This window comes from Giraffa tippelskirchi, chromosome X (assembly GCF_054371585.1).
Source record: "Giraffa tippelskirchi isolate mGirTip1 chromosome X, T2T-mGirTip1v1.2.pri, whole genome shotgun sequence".
Classification (NCBI taxonomy): domain Eukaryota; kingdom Metazoa; phylum Chordata; class Mammalia; order Artiodactyla; family Giraffidae; genus Giraffa; species Giraffa tippelskirchi.
In genome coordinates this window covers 48769575-48786496 of record NC_137289.1, presented here as the reverse complement: position 1 = coordinate 48786496, position 16922 = coordinate 48769575, and positions in this window count along the sequence as shown.

Below are 16922 nucleotides of genomic sequence, written 5' to 3'. Positions count from 1 at the left end.
GCAGTAACATCAAAGAGGCCAACCTCAACCCATCTGTGGGAGCCCCTGCAAAAGATAAGAGCCCTGGGCTGAAGAAGGGGGCTGGCCTAGCCTTTTCGATTCTTTGGTTCTTAGGCAACATAGTGAAGATGGGTTTGCATTCCCAACACCTTGGTTTCTAGATCTTCCATCTGGAGAAGAATCAACCTACTGAAAACGATAACTTCTATATGTCTTCTAAAGATTTTCCAAATAAAATTTTATAGTCTACCATGTTGTAAATAACTTTGAACTTGGAGCCATAAACATAGTTATAGAAACATCTTGGCCTAGGTCATAAAAGTAATTATCTGAGCCCAAATGAAATCAGGCTCAAAGACCTAAGAATCTGAGTACAAGTGGAAACCTTCAACACACTTCACTTTTGCTAAAGTGAAGGGAAGGACTGGGGCAATTACTGGGCTTTTTGGAAAACTCCACAGGCATATTTGAGCAAGGCTGACTCAGAAGATTAGCTGCTGTCCTCAGGAAATTGTCACGTCTATAGGTCACAGGGCGGTAAGCAGCAAATGGAAAGACAAAAGGAGAGACTTATTCTCGCCTAGCCTTTCTGTCTCTATTTGTCTGTCTATCTCTCTCTTACACACATGCACACACACTCACAATGCTTAAGCATGTGGGAATAATTTGAACATATTCAGTGAGAGATTGACTACTTATAGAATTCTACCTTGTGGACTGATGCTGAAGCTGAAGCTCCAATACTTTGGCCACCTGATGCAAAGAACTGACTCACTGGAAAAGACCCTGATGCTGGGAAAGATTGAGGCAGGAGGAGAAGGGGATGACAGAGGATGAGATGGTTGGATGGCATTATTGACTTGATGGACATGAGTTTGATCAAGCTCCAGGAGTTGGTGATGGATAGGGAAGCCTGGCGTGCTGCAGTCCATAGGGTTGCAGAGTCAGACATGACTGAGCGACTGAGCTGAACTGGTAATCCTAGAAATATGTCAGCCAGTCAACCAGATGGCACTCAAACTTCAGAATGACCTCATGCAAATACAAGATGTTTATGATGCTCTTTTAGGGTTGACCACACTAGAACAACTTTAAGATGCTGCAGAAGAATTTGAGTATTTTCCTGGGGAGCTTTTTAACTGGCTAAGACATTTTTTAATCACTTGAAGTTGCTGCCAAAGGAGACATTAAAAATGGATGGATGGTTGTGGGTGATTTTTAAGGAACTGGCAGGGAATTGCCCTGTTGAAAGGGCAACTTTACTTTGCTCTTCGGATTTATTGCCAAAGGCAATGCCATTACCTTTACTGGGAACAAAAGCAGTTAGTTTTGGTATCTGAGGCCAAGTAAGCTATTAGGAACAATACCCGGACATTGTTGCTGATGTTGGGGAAGAAGAAATTGTTCGCTCCCCTTCTAGGTTCTTCTGGTTGGTCTAAGAATTCAATTAACATGAGACAGATTATCAGGGGAAAATCCAATAAAAGTTTAGTGACATGTATATATGGGAGACTCCCAGAAGAGCTGAGTAACTCACACAAATGGCAGAAGCCTTCACCTTAAACACCCTTCTTAGCTAAAGAGGAAGTTTAGGGTGGGAAAAATCAGTTACAGGAAGTTACCAAGAAAAGCAGATTTAAGTAAGTGCCTTCTCCATTGATGAGAGTTTTTATAGAGTTGGTATTCCTCGCCCCTCCCCCAAACACGGTTGTTGTTGTTGCTCAGTTGCTCAGTCATGTCCAGCTCTTTGCGAGCCCATGGCCTGCAGCACACCAGGCTTCCCTGGCCCTCACTATTTCCCCAAGTTTGCTCAGACTCATGTCCGTTGAGTCGATGATGCCAGCCAACTTTCTCATTCTCTGTTGCCCCCTTCTCCTTGCTCTCAATCTTTCCCCAAACACAGACAGCAGTCATCCATAGAAATGGAAATTTCTTTTACAAATATAAATATTTCTTTCTTAAGGGCAATTTTTCCATGGTTTTCATAGCACTTCCCAAGTCTGCTGTTTCTCGAAAGTAACCTGCTTAAAACAGTATGCCAAAGAGACATATTTTAGGGTGACAAAATTCTGCTCCCTTACACTGAGAAATTAGAATTTTTAAGAAGAATTCCAGGAAGCCAAGAGATTTCTGAGTAATGCATAAATCATATAAGAAAAATCTACTTTTTTCAGGCCAAATGTTGCCTCTCCAGTGATGCAATAAGATCAATAGGCCATGAAGCCTTTGTTCTCCTCATGCTGTTTTAAATTGTCCATATTTTCATAATACTGTATTTATCAGAAATACCCTCTCTGTCACCCTCAAGGAAGAAGTAGGAGGAAGGACCCTCTACCCTTGTATCAACACTATTAAGGAGCTGCCTCCTAGATACTTTCTCCAGGAGAGAATCCTGACTCTTCATGAATGTCTCCAGACTTCTTAAAGCCAGCCTTCTTCCCAGTGTAACTGAGCAGAACCCTATGGGGCCTTACTAGCACAGACACTACCCCCACCCCCCCAACCCCCAGCTATATGCTCTGCTTCAGCTCCTCTCTGAAGTACCTAGACAATAGTATCTGATGCTTATTTCCTGACTATTTCAGATGCTAACACCTTCACCAAATGGGAACAATTAACTAGTACACAAGTACAGAACCCCCAGATCTGGCATCTAAGGACTGATCACCGTCAACCAATCAGAGAACTGTGCATGAGCTCATGATAAACTCTGGGGGATACACCCTCCCTCACCTGACCTTTAAGAAAGCTTTGCTGAAGGACCATGTGGGCTTCCCTGGTGACTCAGACAGTAAAGAACCTGCCTGCAATACAGGAGACCTGGGTTCAATCCATAGGTTGGGAAGATCTCCTGAAGAAGGGAATGGCTATCTACTCCAGTATTCTTGCCTGGAGAATCCCATGGGCAGAGGAGCTTCGTGGGCTACAGTCCATGGGGTCGAAAAGAGTTGGACACGACTGAGTGACTAGGCTACCATATACATATACATATATTCCCTGGTGGTCCAGTAGTTAAGAATCTGCCTTGCAATGCAGGGGACACCAGTTTAATCCCTGGTCAGGGAACTAAGATCCCACATGCCATGCAACACAACTAGAGAGTCTATGCACCACAAAGAAAGATCCTGCATGACAAAATGAAGACCATGCATGTCACAGCTAAGACCCAACACAGCCAAATAAAGATATTAAAATAATATAACATTTATTTTAAAAAATAGTTTGCTGAAACCCTTCGAGGAGTTTGAGCCACCCATTTTCCTTGTATTAGTACCTTCACAACATGCTGCATTTTCCTTCACCAAAATTTGGTGTCAATAGATTGGCTTTACCACATGTGTAAAGTTTGGTTCAGTAACAGGGGCATCTTGCATTACCAATAAAGCCACATACACCAGAAAATGCATTTCTGTTGACTTCATGTCTTCACATCTACTGCTGATATCATCCTTATCATCATCAGTAACATGGATACTTAAGTTAAAAAATAAGTTATGTTATATATATATATTAGCTGTACAAAAATAGGTACACATACACATAAAAGGTACATGCACAAAACCATAAAGAAGAAAATTCCAAGTAACTGTACCCTCACCCCTCCATGATCACTACCAGGTACCATGCAGCAGTTTTCATTTTTCCAAAATTACCAGCTATGCCCTTCACATTTCCTTTCCCCCATGGTGTGGAAAGCACCCTAGTGCCATCTCAATCTGATCCCTGATATTGTAGGAACTTCTCGTGAAAACGGGCCCATTCGGTTTCTTAAAACTTAGTTCCATTTGTTTTGCAACATTAATCTTCTATTTGATTTTAAGCTCTCTCTCCCTCTCAGTGCTCCCCATCCTGCCTTCTTTCTGGTGCTTACCCTTCTGGTATTGGGGTTAAAAGAACAAAGAGAAGCGGATCTCAGTGAGGGAACAGTGAGCGGTGGTGTGAAGCGAGATCTTCTCTGCCCAGGAATTGAACCTGGGTAGCCGGGATGAAAACCAGGAATCCTAGCCCAACAAGGGCTAGAGGATAGAAGCTATTTTTCCCTGTATCTTTGCCCCCAGTGAAAAAATGCATTTCTCACAGAGGCAAAAATCTGTACAAAGTTTACTACTGAAGACATAGCACAACAAGTGGGAGAGCACGCAGAGAAATGGTTTGTTTAGTTAAGATAGAAGCAAGGAAGAGATGCACATCTGGAGAGAAAGGGTATGGGTGTCCCGCATAATGAAGGTGAACGTGAAAGCCACTCAGTCCTGTCCGACTCTTTGCGACCCCATGGACTATACAGTCCATGGAATACTCTAGGCCAAGAATACTGGAGTGGGTAGCGTTTCCCTTCTCCAGGGGATCTTCCCAACCCAGGGATTGAACCCAGGTCTCCCGCATTGCAGGTAGATTCTTTTACCAGCTGAGCCACCAGGGAAGACCCCTTAGTGAGGAAAAGTGCAGTTAAGAGGCAGTTAAGTCATTTATATAGGACAGTTCTTCTGGGTCTCTGTTTACCTTTAGTCAATTATCTGGTTTCTTTTTCCACACCTGACCTACCCTGGGAGCTTCCCCAACATGCATGCACAAGTTTTTTCCAAGATGGATTCCAGCCCAGAGGCCTAAGGGGTCACATATTGGCATTACATAATATGGGGTGGTGCCCCCTCTTTTTGACCACCAAGGAGCCTTTCTGTACATGTGAAATGCCTCCCTTGCCCAAGGGATAGGAAGTATATGAACTCCTAATGTTTTTTAAAAATTATTTACTTATTTATTTATGTATTTATTTTTGCCTGCACTGGGTGTTTGTTGCTGCACGTGGGCTTTCTCCAGTTGCAGAGAGTAGGGGGCTACTGTCTAGTTTCGGTGCTTGGGCTTCTCACTGTGGTGTCTTCTCTTGCTGCAGAGCAAGAGCTCTAGGTTCACGGGCTCTAGAGCACAGGCTCAGTAGTTGTGGTGTACAGGATTCGTTGCCTCGAGGCACGTGGGATCTTCCTGGACCAGGGATTGAACCTGTGTCCCCTGCATTGCAAGCTGGATTCTTAACCACTGGACCACCAAGGAAGCCCCTGAACTCCTAACCTTTCAACAGGCCTTATTCATACTCTGTCCCTGCCATTAAACTGCCCAATGTCTGATTTTTTACCCTATTCTTATTGCTAGTTTTTATATCAAGGTGTAGATCTCAAAATATAGACGGGAGTCCAGTCATAAATATGCATTAATAGTCCTGGAGCCCATTTGTTTCTTGCTTCAAGAAATGTAAACAGGGGCTGGTGATGAATGGACAGCCTGAAACTCATTGTCTTCTCACCCCAGGAAGTGTGAACCGGAGGCCAGTTGTAAATGCCTAGCCTGGAGCCCATGTAACCTCCTCCTTCAAAACTATTATAGTTGAGCACTTTGGATGAGTCTAGCGTTCAGGCAGAGAAGGCTATGGCACCCCACTCTAGGACTCTTGCCTGGAAAATCCCATGGACGGAAGAGCCTGGTGGGCTGCAGTCCATGGGGTCGCGAAAAGAGTCGGAGATGACTGAGCAACTTCACACTTTCACTTTCACTTGGGATGATACCACTTGATAGCTCCCCTGAGCAATTCCGCAGTCGCTTCCCTTCTGAGGAGCTGGGTGTTGCGCACACCCACCCCCTGGACACTGATACTCCTGGCATCTTCCTTGTCTTGCTTCTGAAGCACGTCTCTTGGCTCCACGATGTGTGTGTGCATGTGCGTGTGCGCGTTGGGGGACCTGTAGCTCCCAATCTCTTCCAAGGCTCTGACCTCTTGGGAGGGAGACATTCAAGGGGAAGTTATTTGCTCCCTTTTCACCTGGCAGTCCCATCATTCCTTGGATTCTCAAAGTCTTGCCTCCTTTCCAGTGATACCAGGCCTGGTCTACAGAGCAGGACTGGTGACTAAGCAAATGCCTAAGCACTGTTGTTCTCCGAGGCCTCCCTCCAGTGTATGCTGAGCCAACTCAACCCAGCTCACACACATGGATTGGTAAATTTTCAGAAAACACTTTAGCCATTTGACATCGTATTGGTAGCTTGAAATTGGCCCTGCCTGGAGTGCTTACACTCCTGAGATGCCTCCAGTCGGCTGTTAAACATTTACCAGCATGTCATTGCCTCTTTTCCACCAAGGGGAGGGGAGGTAGAGATGGAGAGAGTCTCTCACCATCACTGCAGTCCCCAAAAGGCAATGTCTGTTTTCTTTTCAGTCCAACTCTGGATGGGTGGAGGTAGCTGGCCTCAAGAACTAGGGCTATTAGATTGTTTTGAATGGCTGCCTGCCATTTCATTGTATCACTGCACCATGATTTTTGTAATCATAAATCTTTGTGTTTGATGAAGTAAGCCTTCAATAAATGTTGGCTATTGTGAAGATGATGATGATGATGACTTTTAAGTGGGGTTATCAGGCTCAGCACAGAGCAGGGTGATACTAAACAGCCCCTCCCCCTTCCTCTTTCCCATCAACACCATTAATACTGGCAGTCAGGCTTCTTACCCCACTCTGCTCCTGCTCCCAGGCAGGAAATCAAACGGTTCCTTTCTGGGGAATTTGGCCTAGGAGAAAAGACACACAGATATGGATATTCAAATGAAATGACCAGTTCCACGTAAGACCCACCAGTCAGTTGTCCTAATACACACACACACACACACACAAACACACACAGCTTTTCAGTTGCCTCACTCCTAAATACAAATGAATAGTTAAAGATAATCAAACCCTGAAGAAAAATCTTTAACAGAAAAAAGAAACTAAAACAGACACTGAAAAAAGAATCTGGGAAGAAACACAAACAATGCAGGGAAAAGAAGAAGCCATATACTTAATATTCTCAGAGAAATGCATGAATGCACTGTGTACATGAAACATTCGCTGATGGTAGAAACAAAAAGGAACATTCTGAGCATGAGAATGATCTCTTAAAAATTCAAACTATTAGAAGAGAATTGTTTCTAATTCAGCAGAAAGAACATACATTTAAAAAAATCTCTGGAATGCAGAACAAAATGACTGAGAGGTAGGTAATAAAGACAAGATAGAAGAATTAAAGAACCATTATCCAGGAGGTCCCAGAGAGAGAACAGAAAAAAGTGGAGAGGAAATAATCAAACACAGTAAAAGAAAGCTTTTCCCCAATCAAAGGAAAGGAGTTACCAACTTTAAAGGCTAAATATCTAGAATAAGACTGTAACACACATGCTGAGACACATTGTCATAAAATTTTGGACTATGAGGGAATAACCTCTCAAAAAAAAAAAAAAAAAAAAAAAAAAAAAACCTCCCGTGAACCCTTTTCAGGAAGCTATTGGAATAAGTGCATCACCAAGACAAGGAAACAAAGGATCCAACACAAAAGACAAATGAAGAAAAGTCCCAGGGGACTTTCCTAGTAGTCTAGTGGTAAAGAATCTGCCTGCCAATGCAGAGGACATGGGTTCAGTCTCAGGTCTGAGAAGATTCTACATGCCTCGGAGTAACTAAGCCTGTGTGCCACAACTACTGAACCCTGCCTAGAGCCCGTGCTCCTCAACAAGAGAAGTTACCATCTAGAAAAAAGCCCATGCAGCAATGAAGACCCAGCACAGCCAAAAATGTATAAATACATAAAAAAAAAATTTTAATTCCAGGATGAAGGTGAAAGGAAAACAGCCATGTTGTAGGCTAGAGACAGATAGATGGAAGGTTCTGAAAGGACATCTCCAGAAAAAAATAACCATCAGATTTTTTGATGTGTTGATCTTATTGAGAAGAGTTTTAGATCCTTTGAGGAAGTCTGAGGTTGGATTAGTAATGACAACTGCAGAAATATTAAGCTAGTGAAAAAGGAAACCAATATCAACTCCAAGAAAAATAGGACAGTTGTGTATATATAACGAAGGGGAAGGGTTACAAGGAGAATTAAATCATTATATTCCATATAGGAAATGCATTGATAATGCTTCAAATTGAAAAATCAAGAAATAGCAGTAAAAGCTGTAATTCAGGAATTTAGAGTTGAAAAACAAAGGCCCAAACCAGCCACAAGACGTGAGAGTGGTTTCCTCTTAGAGGATGGATACAGGAATTGGGAAGAGTAAGAGTTGCTGTTTTTTCAATATTAGGACTACTAACTGTTCAACTGTGTGCATGTATTGCTTTGATAACAATAACTGCTGAGAGGGGTTTTTGCGGGCTTTAAGTAATGTAACGAAGATAAAGCTCTCAGCATACTACTCGCAGTGTACATGTTAATTGAAAGTCCCCGTTAAGTGCAAAGTTGTTATAATATTAGCCACAGAAAGCTGTAATCAGGAAGGTCAATCAGCCATATATTGTGTTTGAAGTCATGTGACTCTTGGTCTTGCAGGCACTTGGGAATTTTAAAACTACTTCCCATCTTGTATTCACACACAAAATGGAGAGCTTTACATCCGTTATTCTCCTTCCTTGTAAATCCATTTCCTCCATTGTTGGGAGACAAAAAAAATACCTCTGTTTTTGTCCCTCTGACATTTAGCCTCAGAAGTTAAATGCGCTACAGCAAAATAAATAATGTGACTTTGTTCAGTAGAGCACATGAGACCTTGATTCTTTCAAGTAAACATCTCAGACCGAATGGAGTTTTCTCAAGCATTGCAAATGTGCTGGTGGCCAAAGACACTGGCTCTCCCTGGTATCTGAGACATCAGATCTCTGGACTCTCAGGCTAAGAGAATGGAATCTGAATGAACGGCTGGAAGTGTAGCTGGAGAAGTTGTTTTCCCTGAGACTCCTCTCAACTTGAAAGCTTTTAACCCTGTTTTATTTGCTGTTTGGTAGGATTTTTTTTTTCTTCCTTCCATTTAATGGCACACTAGAACCGTGGTCTGAGACAGTCTGATTTTGATCAAAGATCTAGTCACATCACAGTCAGGATAACCTTTCTTATACCACACCTAGTAGAAACTTTATAGAATAAAGAGAACATATGGGTGGTGTGATATCTGATAAAAGTCCTGACTCTGGAGTCAGATGAACCTGGGTTTATCTCAGTTTATCCTTTCACTGTCACCTTAAAGCAAGTAACTTAACCTCTCTATGCCTCAGTGTTTTCAACTGGTAAATGGGAATAATAATAACATTCACTCTCTTAAGAGTCTCACGAGGACTAAAAAACAGCACGTGAATCACTTCACCTCGTGCCTGGGGCATAATAAGCCCTGGAAAAATGCTAAGCAGCTGCCTATTCATCATGCCTCCTTCGGAAATGACGCAAGTTCCTTTCCACTTGAGATATGGAAATCGAAAGGTACTTGATCAACCCTAGAGTTTCCACTTTATCACCCAACTGGAAAGACACAAAATCTGAAGGAAGCCCCAAAATGATCAAAAATACTTTTCATTTCTCCTAATCAAAGGAAAAGCGCTTTCATAATTTCATCGATGATTTGTCACTGTACCTCTGGCGCCCACTAGTGGCAAAATGCACAAAATTTCCCCAATTGTCTCTGGTGCATTTTGAAAAGAACAATGCAATCTGTGAACTTTAAATTTGAAGTGGAAGATAAGTCTTTAAACTGCCGTTGTGGTGTTTGTTTTTTAAATCACGACTCAAATCAAGGTGCCACATATTTTAGGTGCGTTTGTCGGTAAAACTCTTGTCTGTGGATGCACTTTAAATTGGGGCTCTCTCTATAGTCAGAGATGAAAATACACGATGACCTAATAAAGAACTGACTAGGTGTCAGTAGCTACAACTTTAGAAAATGCCAGGCTGCATCAATAGGATCCACACAAGGACGTGAAGCTCAGACTGCAGATTGGCTGCCAAAGCTCATGAATGACTGATGCAAGAAAACAGCATTTTATAACCTGCAATTAGGGACTTCTGAGAAAAGTCATTCGAAGTGATATTAACTATAAACAAATTATTTTTATATTTTATTTTAAAACTAAGTCACTTAGATGAGCTCTTTCTAACTGAATGCTTGAGAAAGATTTCAAAGAAATCAAGACAGTATCAATTAAAACACAATCACATGTACAGTATTATTAACTGAAGTATAGATTTTATTCAAATTTCAGAAAATTTTATGCTTGTGTACATTATTTGTTTTCATACCTTATTCAAGATTGCCTTTAGTTGCATTGGGCAACTTCAGCTGCATGCAACAAATTCTGGGAATTTCTCTTTTCATTTTTATTTTGTTACAAGTATTTTCTAATTTTTCTTGTTATGGCTTCTAAGATATACCCATCATTTTTTTAAGATGGACATTTAATTTCCAAATACATGGGGTTTTCTTTTGTTTTTTTTTTTATAAATTTATTTATTTTAGTTGGGGGCTAATTACTTTACAATATTGTAGTAGTTTTTGCCATACATGACATGAATCAGCCATGGGTTTACATGTGTTCCCCTTCCTGGACCCCCCACCCACCTCCCTCCCCATCCCATCCCTCTGGGTCATCCCATTGCCCTGGCCCTGAGCCTTTGTCTCATGCATCGAACATGGAATGGTGTTCTGTTTCACATATGATAATATACAATACATGGGTTTTTTAAGTATCTTTGATATTAAATTATCATTTTGATATTAATTTCTCATTTAAATGTTTTCTTCTCTGCAATCATCGTCTGTGATTTTTCAGACTTCTAACTTTATTGAGGTTTTCAAATGGCTAAGTCAAGGAACTCTCTTGCTAAATGTCACATTGCACTTGAAAATATGTGGATTATTTTCAAAAATCTTTTGATATTGATATCTATTATAATGCTACAGTGATGAAAGAACAGACTTTGTATGATTTCAATACCTTTAGACCATGACATTTTTGCACCTTGTTTTATGTCCCTGGATATGTTCCAGTATTTCCTAGTTTACAGTCTTTGGGAACTTGAATAAAATTTGTATCCTACTGTTGTGTGAAAACTGTATAAGTCTTAATTATGTTGAACTGGTTCGTGGTGCTTTTCAGGTCTATTGTATCCTTCTACTTTTCTGTATATCCATTCTATTAATTTTTGAAAGTTTGATATTGAAACTCCAACTAAAAATCTTAATTAATCTACTTTAAAAATAACTAATGTATAGTGGAACTATATGTGACTTTGTTCTGTATTTTCCAAGTCTCCTGTAAATGTGTTATCATAACTCCATAATTTAAAAAATAAAGAGGAAAAAAAGACAATCACATGACCTAGAGGGTGGAATGGAGGGAGTGGGAAGGAGGCTCAAGAGGGAGAGGAATATGTGTATACATATGGCTGATTCACAATGTTGTACAGAAGAAACTAACACAACATTGTAAAGCAATTATATTCCAATTAAAAGCACACACACACACAAAGATAATCACAAAACCTTCTAATTTGGATTATCAGGCAACATCCAGTCTGAGGAAAAAGGAAAGGACATTTCTGACTCCCAAGGCTTGAGTAATTTCTTGTGTCAAAGTTCTACTAAATGTTTAATCAAAAAGAGCAACTTTAATGTTGCTTCATGTATTTCTCTATTTCTTCCTTCTAATAGTTTCCTTCTTTGTGTCTCTTGCTATTTCTGTTGCCACTCTTTTTCCTATACCTCCCTCAAATCAATTCAGCTTTATTTCACAAGAGTTGGGTTTAGGAGTTAGATTCCAAGTTTCCTGAGACACCATCCCCACACACCATTTAATTAACATCATCACTAAACAGTATATTCCAGAAAATGTGACTAAATAACCAAAGTTGCCATGGTTTCAGAGCTTCTAGGAAGGGAGCTGCCTTTCTTGGCTTGGCTCATGAAATATGCTACCAAACATGCCCAATTTTACTTTCTCTTTTTCTGTTGGACAATGCAGCCTACAACATACTCACTACAGCTGCCACGCTGCCTAAGATCTCAATCATTGTGATCTCATCTAGAGCTCTGCCTATTTGTCAAGTGAATATAATGTGCCCAGTAAATAGTGTCCTTGTACCCATCACTTGCTGAGCACAGAATGCAGAGGGGAGTTTTAATGAGGCAGAGAAGAAACGTTTTGGCAGTGGTAGTTCACCTGAGAAAACCTTCAGCTAGTGAGCTGAGAAGCTTCTGTGATGGCAGTTTTTGGAACTGATTTTACCATTTGAAATATGAGCCCGCCAAAGCCCTACCAAAATGTCCTTCTACTCTGCCTGCCATGGATCCTAATGATGACAGACGCAACTGAAAAAGGAAAAACCAACAGAGACAGATCCTGCTGCTGCTGCTGCTGCTAAGTCGCTTCAGTCGTGTCCGACTCTGTGCGACCCCAGAGACGGCAGCCCACCAGGCTCCACTGTCCCTGGGATTCTCCAGGCAAGAATACTGGAGTGGGTTGCCATTTCCTTCTCCAGTGCATGAAAGGGAAAAGTGAAAGTGAAGTCGCTCAGTCATATCCGACTCTTAGCGACCCCATGGACTGTAGCCTACCAGGCTCCTCCATCCATGGGATTTTCCAGGCAAGAGTACTGGAGTGGGATGCCATTGCCTTCTCCGAGACAGATCCTAGGTCTCCCAAAATACAACTGGAAAAAAGCTGGAGGATACAAAGGCATAAAATTGCCTGTTGTGAAAATCAAAGCTTACTCATAAAAGATAACATTGTGAGCAGAAATTGCATCTTCAGTATACCTTTTGAGCCTTTGGTATCTTCGCCCACAGCCAGAAAAGTGCTCAAAACCAACTCAAGAGAGAGTGGACGGGATATCTTGATTGACCCTCTCAGTTTAAGGAAAAGTAATAGCCTCTGAAATGATTGTGAAATTTGGGGACCGGGTTCAACCCATTTCAGGCTGAGGAGTTGCCTACTTCTAGGGAATTGCTGAGGTCAGCCCACTTTCCTAGAATTCCTGCAGCATTTCAACTGCTGTTTATAACAAGAGCAAGACCCTAAAGGGCTTTCTTAACTCTCAAAGAATCAGCCATGCTTAGTAGAATTTAAATGTTAAATGTATTTTATTGCCTTCCTATTCTTCTTAAAGGGGCTTAAATTGGTAATTGTCATACAGGACACAAGCACTTCCAAGTTTACAAATACAACCAGTTCCAAAAAGTTCTTAGTAAATAGTAATTTGGAATTTGGATCCCATTTTCCCAGGAATCAATGACACAAATGAAGGTTTGGTTTCAAGTTCAGCCCACAAGAGCTTATTCAACCTTCAATGTTGGTGAAATGCTGGATCTTAACCAAAGAAGAAACAAAAAGTGGTTGTAGCAAAACCAATAATTAAATGAGGCAGAAAGAAGATTGAATAATTATTTTGCGTTTTTTTTTTTTTTCTCAAATGGTAATGTTTGAAGTCTAGTTACAGGAGGATGAGGAAATAGGTGGAGATTTTTGTATTCCAAGGCCAAATTTGCCTGTTACTCCAGGTGTTTCTTGACTTCCTACTTTCGCATTCCAGTCCCCTATAATGAAAAGGACATCTTTTTTGGGTGTTACTTCTAAAAGGTCTTGTAGGTCTTCATAGAACCGCAAATTTGGAAAACAGCAAATTTGGAAAACTCAGCAGTGGCCACAGGACTGGAAAAGGTCAGTTTTCATTTCAATCCCAAAGAAAAGCAATGCCAGACAATGCTCAAACTACTGCACAATTGCATTCACCTCACACGATAGTAAAGTGATGCTCAAAATTCTCCAAGCCAGGCTTCAGCAATACATGAACCATGAACTTCCAAATGTTCAAGCTGGATTTAGAAAGGCAGAAGAATCAGAGATCAAATTGCCAACATCTGTTGGATCATTGAAAAAGCAAGAGAGTTCCAGAAAAACATCTATTTCTGCTTTATTGACTATGCCAAAGCCTTTGACTGTGTGGATCACAATAACCTGTGGAAAATTCTGAAAGAGATGGGAATACCAGACCGCCTGACCTGCCTCTTGTGAAATCTGTATGCAGGTCAGGAAGCAACAGTTAGAACTGGACATGGAACAACAGACTGGTTCCAAATAGGAAAAGGAGTACGTCAAGGCTGTATATTGTCATTCTGCTTATTAAACTTATATGCAGAGTACATCATGAGAAATGCTGGGCTGGATGAAGCACAAGTTGGAATCAAGATTGCCGGGAAAAATATCAATAACCTCAGATATGCAGATGACATCACCCTTATGGCACAAAGTGAAGAACTAAAGAGCTTCTTGATGAAAGTGAAAGAGGAGAGTGAAAAAGTTGACTTAAAGCTCAACATTCAGAAAACTAAGATCATGGCATCTGGTCCCATCACTTCATGGCAAATAGATGGGGACACAATGGAAACAGTGACAGACTTTATTTTTGGAGGCTCCCAAATCACTGCAGATGGTGACTGCAGCCATGAAATTAAAAGACACTTACTCTTTGGAAGGAAAGTTATGACCAACCTAGACAGCATATTAAAAGCAGAGACATTACTTTGCCAACAAAGGTCCGTCTCGTCAAGGCTATGTTTTTTCGAGCATTCATGTATGGATGTGAGAGTTGGACTATAAAGAAAGCTGAGCACTGAAGAATTGATGCTTTTGAACTGTGGTGTTGGAGAAGAACCTTGAGAGTCCCTTGGACTGCAAGGAGATCCAACCAGTCCATCCTAGAGAAGATCAGTCCTGATTGTTCATTGGAAGGACTGATGTTGAAGCTGAAACTGCAATACTTTGGCCACCTGATGGGAAGAGCTGACTCATTTGAAAAGACCGTGATGCTGGGAAAGATTGAAGGGAGGAGGAGAAGGGGATGACAAAGGATGAGATGGTTGGATGGCATCACTGACTCAATGGAGATGAGTTTGAGTAAACTCCGGGAGTTGGTGATGGACAGGGAGGCCTGGCATGCTGTGGTCCATGGGGTCATGATGAGTCAGACATGACTGAGCTGAAGGATGAAAAGAGTGACAGCAGTTTTGAACATTTGTCCTTTATGGACTTAATGTGTTACCTCCAAATTTGTATATTGAAGTCCTAACACTCAGTACTTCAGAAAGTAACTGTATTTGGAGACAGGTTCTTTTCAAGAGGTAATTTAGTTAAAATGAGGCCATTCGGGTGAGCTCTAATCCAGTATGACTGGTGATGTCCTTATAAAAAGAAGAGATTAGGGCACAGAGCAAAGAGCATCTGAAAACACCAGTAGAAAACGACCATCTACAAGTCAAAGAGACAGGACTCAGAAGAAATCAACCCTGTCACAATTAGATCTTGGACTTCTAGCCCTCAGAACTGTGACACATTTCTTTTGTTTAAGCCACTTGTTACTTTTTATGACAACCCTAGCAGACTAATGCTCTGTCTGAAACTGCTTTTTATCAGATTCTTAAGTGATAACCTGTGATCCAAAAAATGTACATAGTACATTAAGCTGTCAGACTTTAAAAGTCAATCACAAAATTGAATGTACAGTGACAATTATGTGCAATTAGGTTCTACATTTATTGGGGAAAAATTAAAAATGTTTGCTATATTATTTATGTAGAAGGTGTGGAGAAATAGCAACACCATTTTCTAATGTCATCACTTAGTAACAAAATACTAAAATTATGTAAATAAGTAAATTTATTTTTATAGTACAAAGTTTTAGCTGCTGTTAGCTTCAGTGGTAAAGGCCTTAGCCAAAGGGGACAAGTAGTACCATCTTGTAAATACAAATAATCTAGTCTCAGCTAAGGTTTCAGCTTCTGGAGCCAGACAGATGTGGGTTCTGCCACTTTTTAGCTTCATGACCTGGGGGAAGCTACTCAAACTCTCTGAACCTTAGTGTATAAAATGGAGACTATAGATGGACTCAACTCACAGGGTTATCATGAGTATTGAATGAGCAGCTTCATGATAAGTCTTTAACATAAGACTTGACTGGAGCAAGAGTCCAGAAATGGTGCTTGAGTTTGTTGCTATCACAGATCTCATCAGCCTGCTCACTGAGATATAGTTGAGAAAGAAAAGACCAGTAGCCAGCCACTACACAGGCCATATCATCTGGTTCCAGAGCCTCATCAGGCCATGCTTGAGAACATTGATTTCCAGATACTGTTTATAACAGGGTCCTTGTTTTCTCCCATGCTGCATGAGACCCAAGTTGTAAGTGCCTCAGAACTGTGGTCGGAGAAGGTGATGGCACCTGACTCCAGTACTCTTGCCTGGAAAATCCCATGGATGGAGGAGCCTGGTGGGCTGCAGTCCATGGGGTTGCTAGGAGTTGGACACGACTGAGCGGCTTCACTTTCACTTTTCACTTTCCTGCACTGGGGAAGGAAATGGCAACCCACTCCAGTGTTCTTGCCTGGAGAATCCCAGGGACGGGGCAGCCTGGTGGGCTGCCGTCTATGGGGTCACACAGAGTCGGACACGACTGAAGCGACTTAGCAGCAGCAGCAGCAGCAGCACTGTAGTGGGGTTTGTAGACTATTCAGTTATGCGCTTTACTCCCATTAGCCAACAGGGAGTTTCGTCACTTGTAACCCAAGGACCTTCCCCCAAAAGCCGGCTCTTGTTCTCGCTCCTGGTGCACGTGGCCGAGGCGGGGGCGGGTTCCTCTGGGGCCAGTAAGATCTGGGATACTTAGTATAAGTGGTTTTCCTAATGAGTGTGTTAGGACAGGTCGGGTGCATAGCATGAGCCAAAGAAGTGACATTCACTAGCCTAGTGACAAATATTAGCCTAACCAGGCTGGTCCTTGGGAAAGTCCTTCAAAACTAACCAGACAGATTTTGTAGTCTGTCTGGTTAGTTTTGACCCATCCTCAGAGCTTCTTGAGAAGAACACAGGGTTGAATAAACTCCCAAGATGAGTCTGATGCACAGAGCTAGGCTTAAGAAGCCAAGCCTGTCTGGAAAACAATAATTCTCACATTTAAATACACATTGGATTCACTTGGTGGGGTGGTACTTGATAAAAATGCAAATTTATACACCCCAGCCCACTCAGATCTTTTGATCTAGTAGTTCCTGATAGGCATCCGAAATCAGCATTTTTAATCAGCACCCCT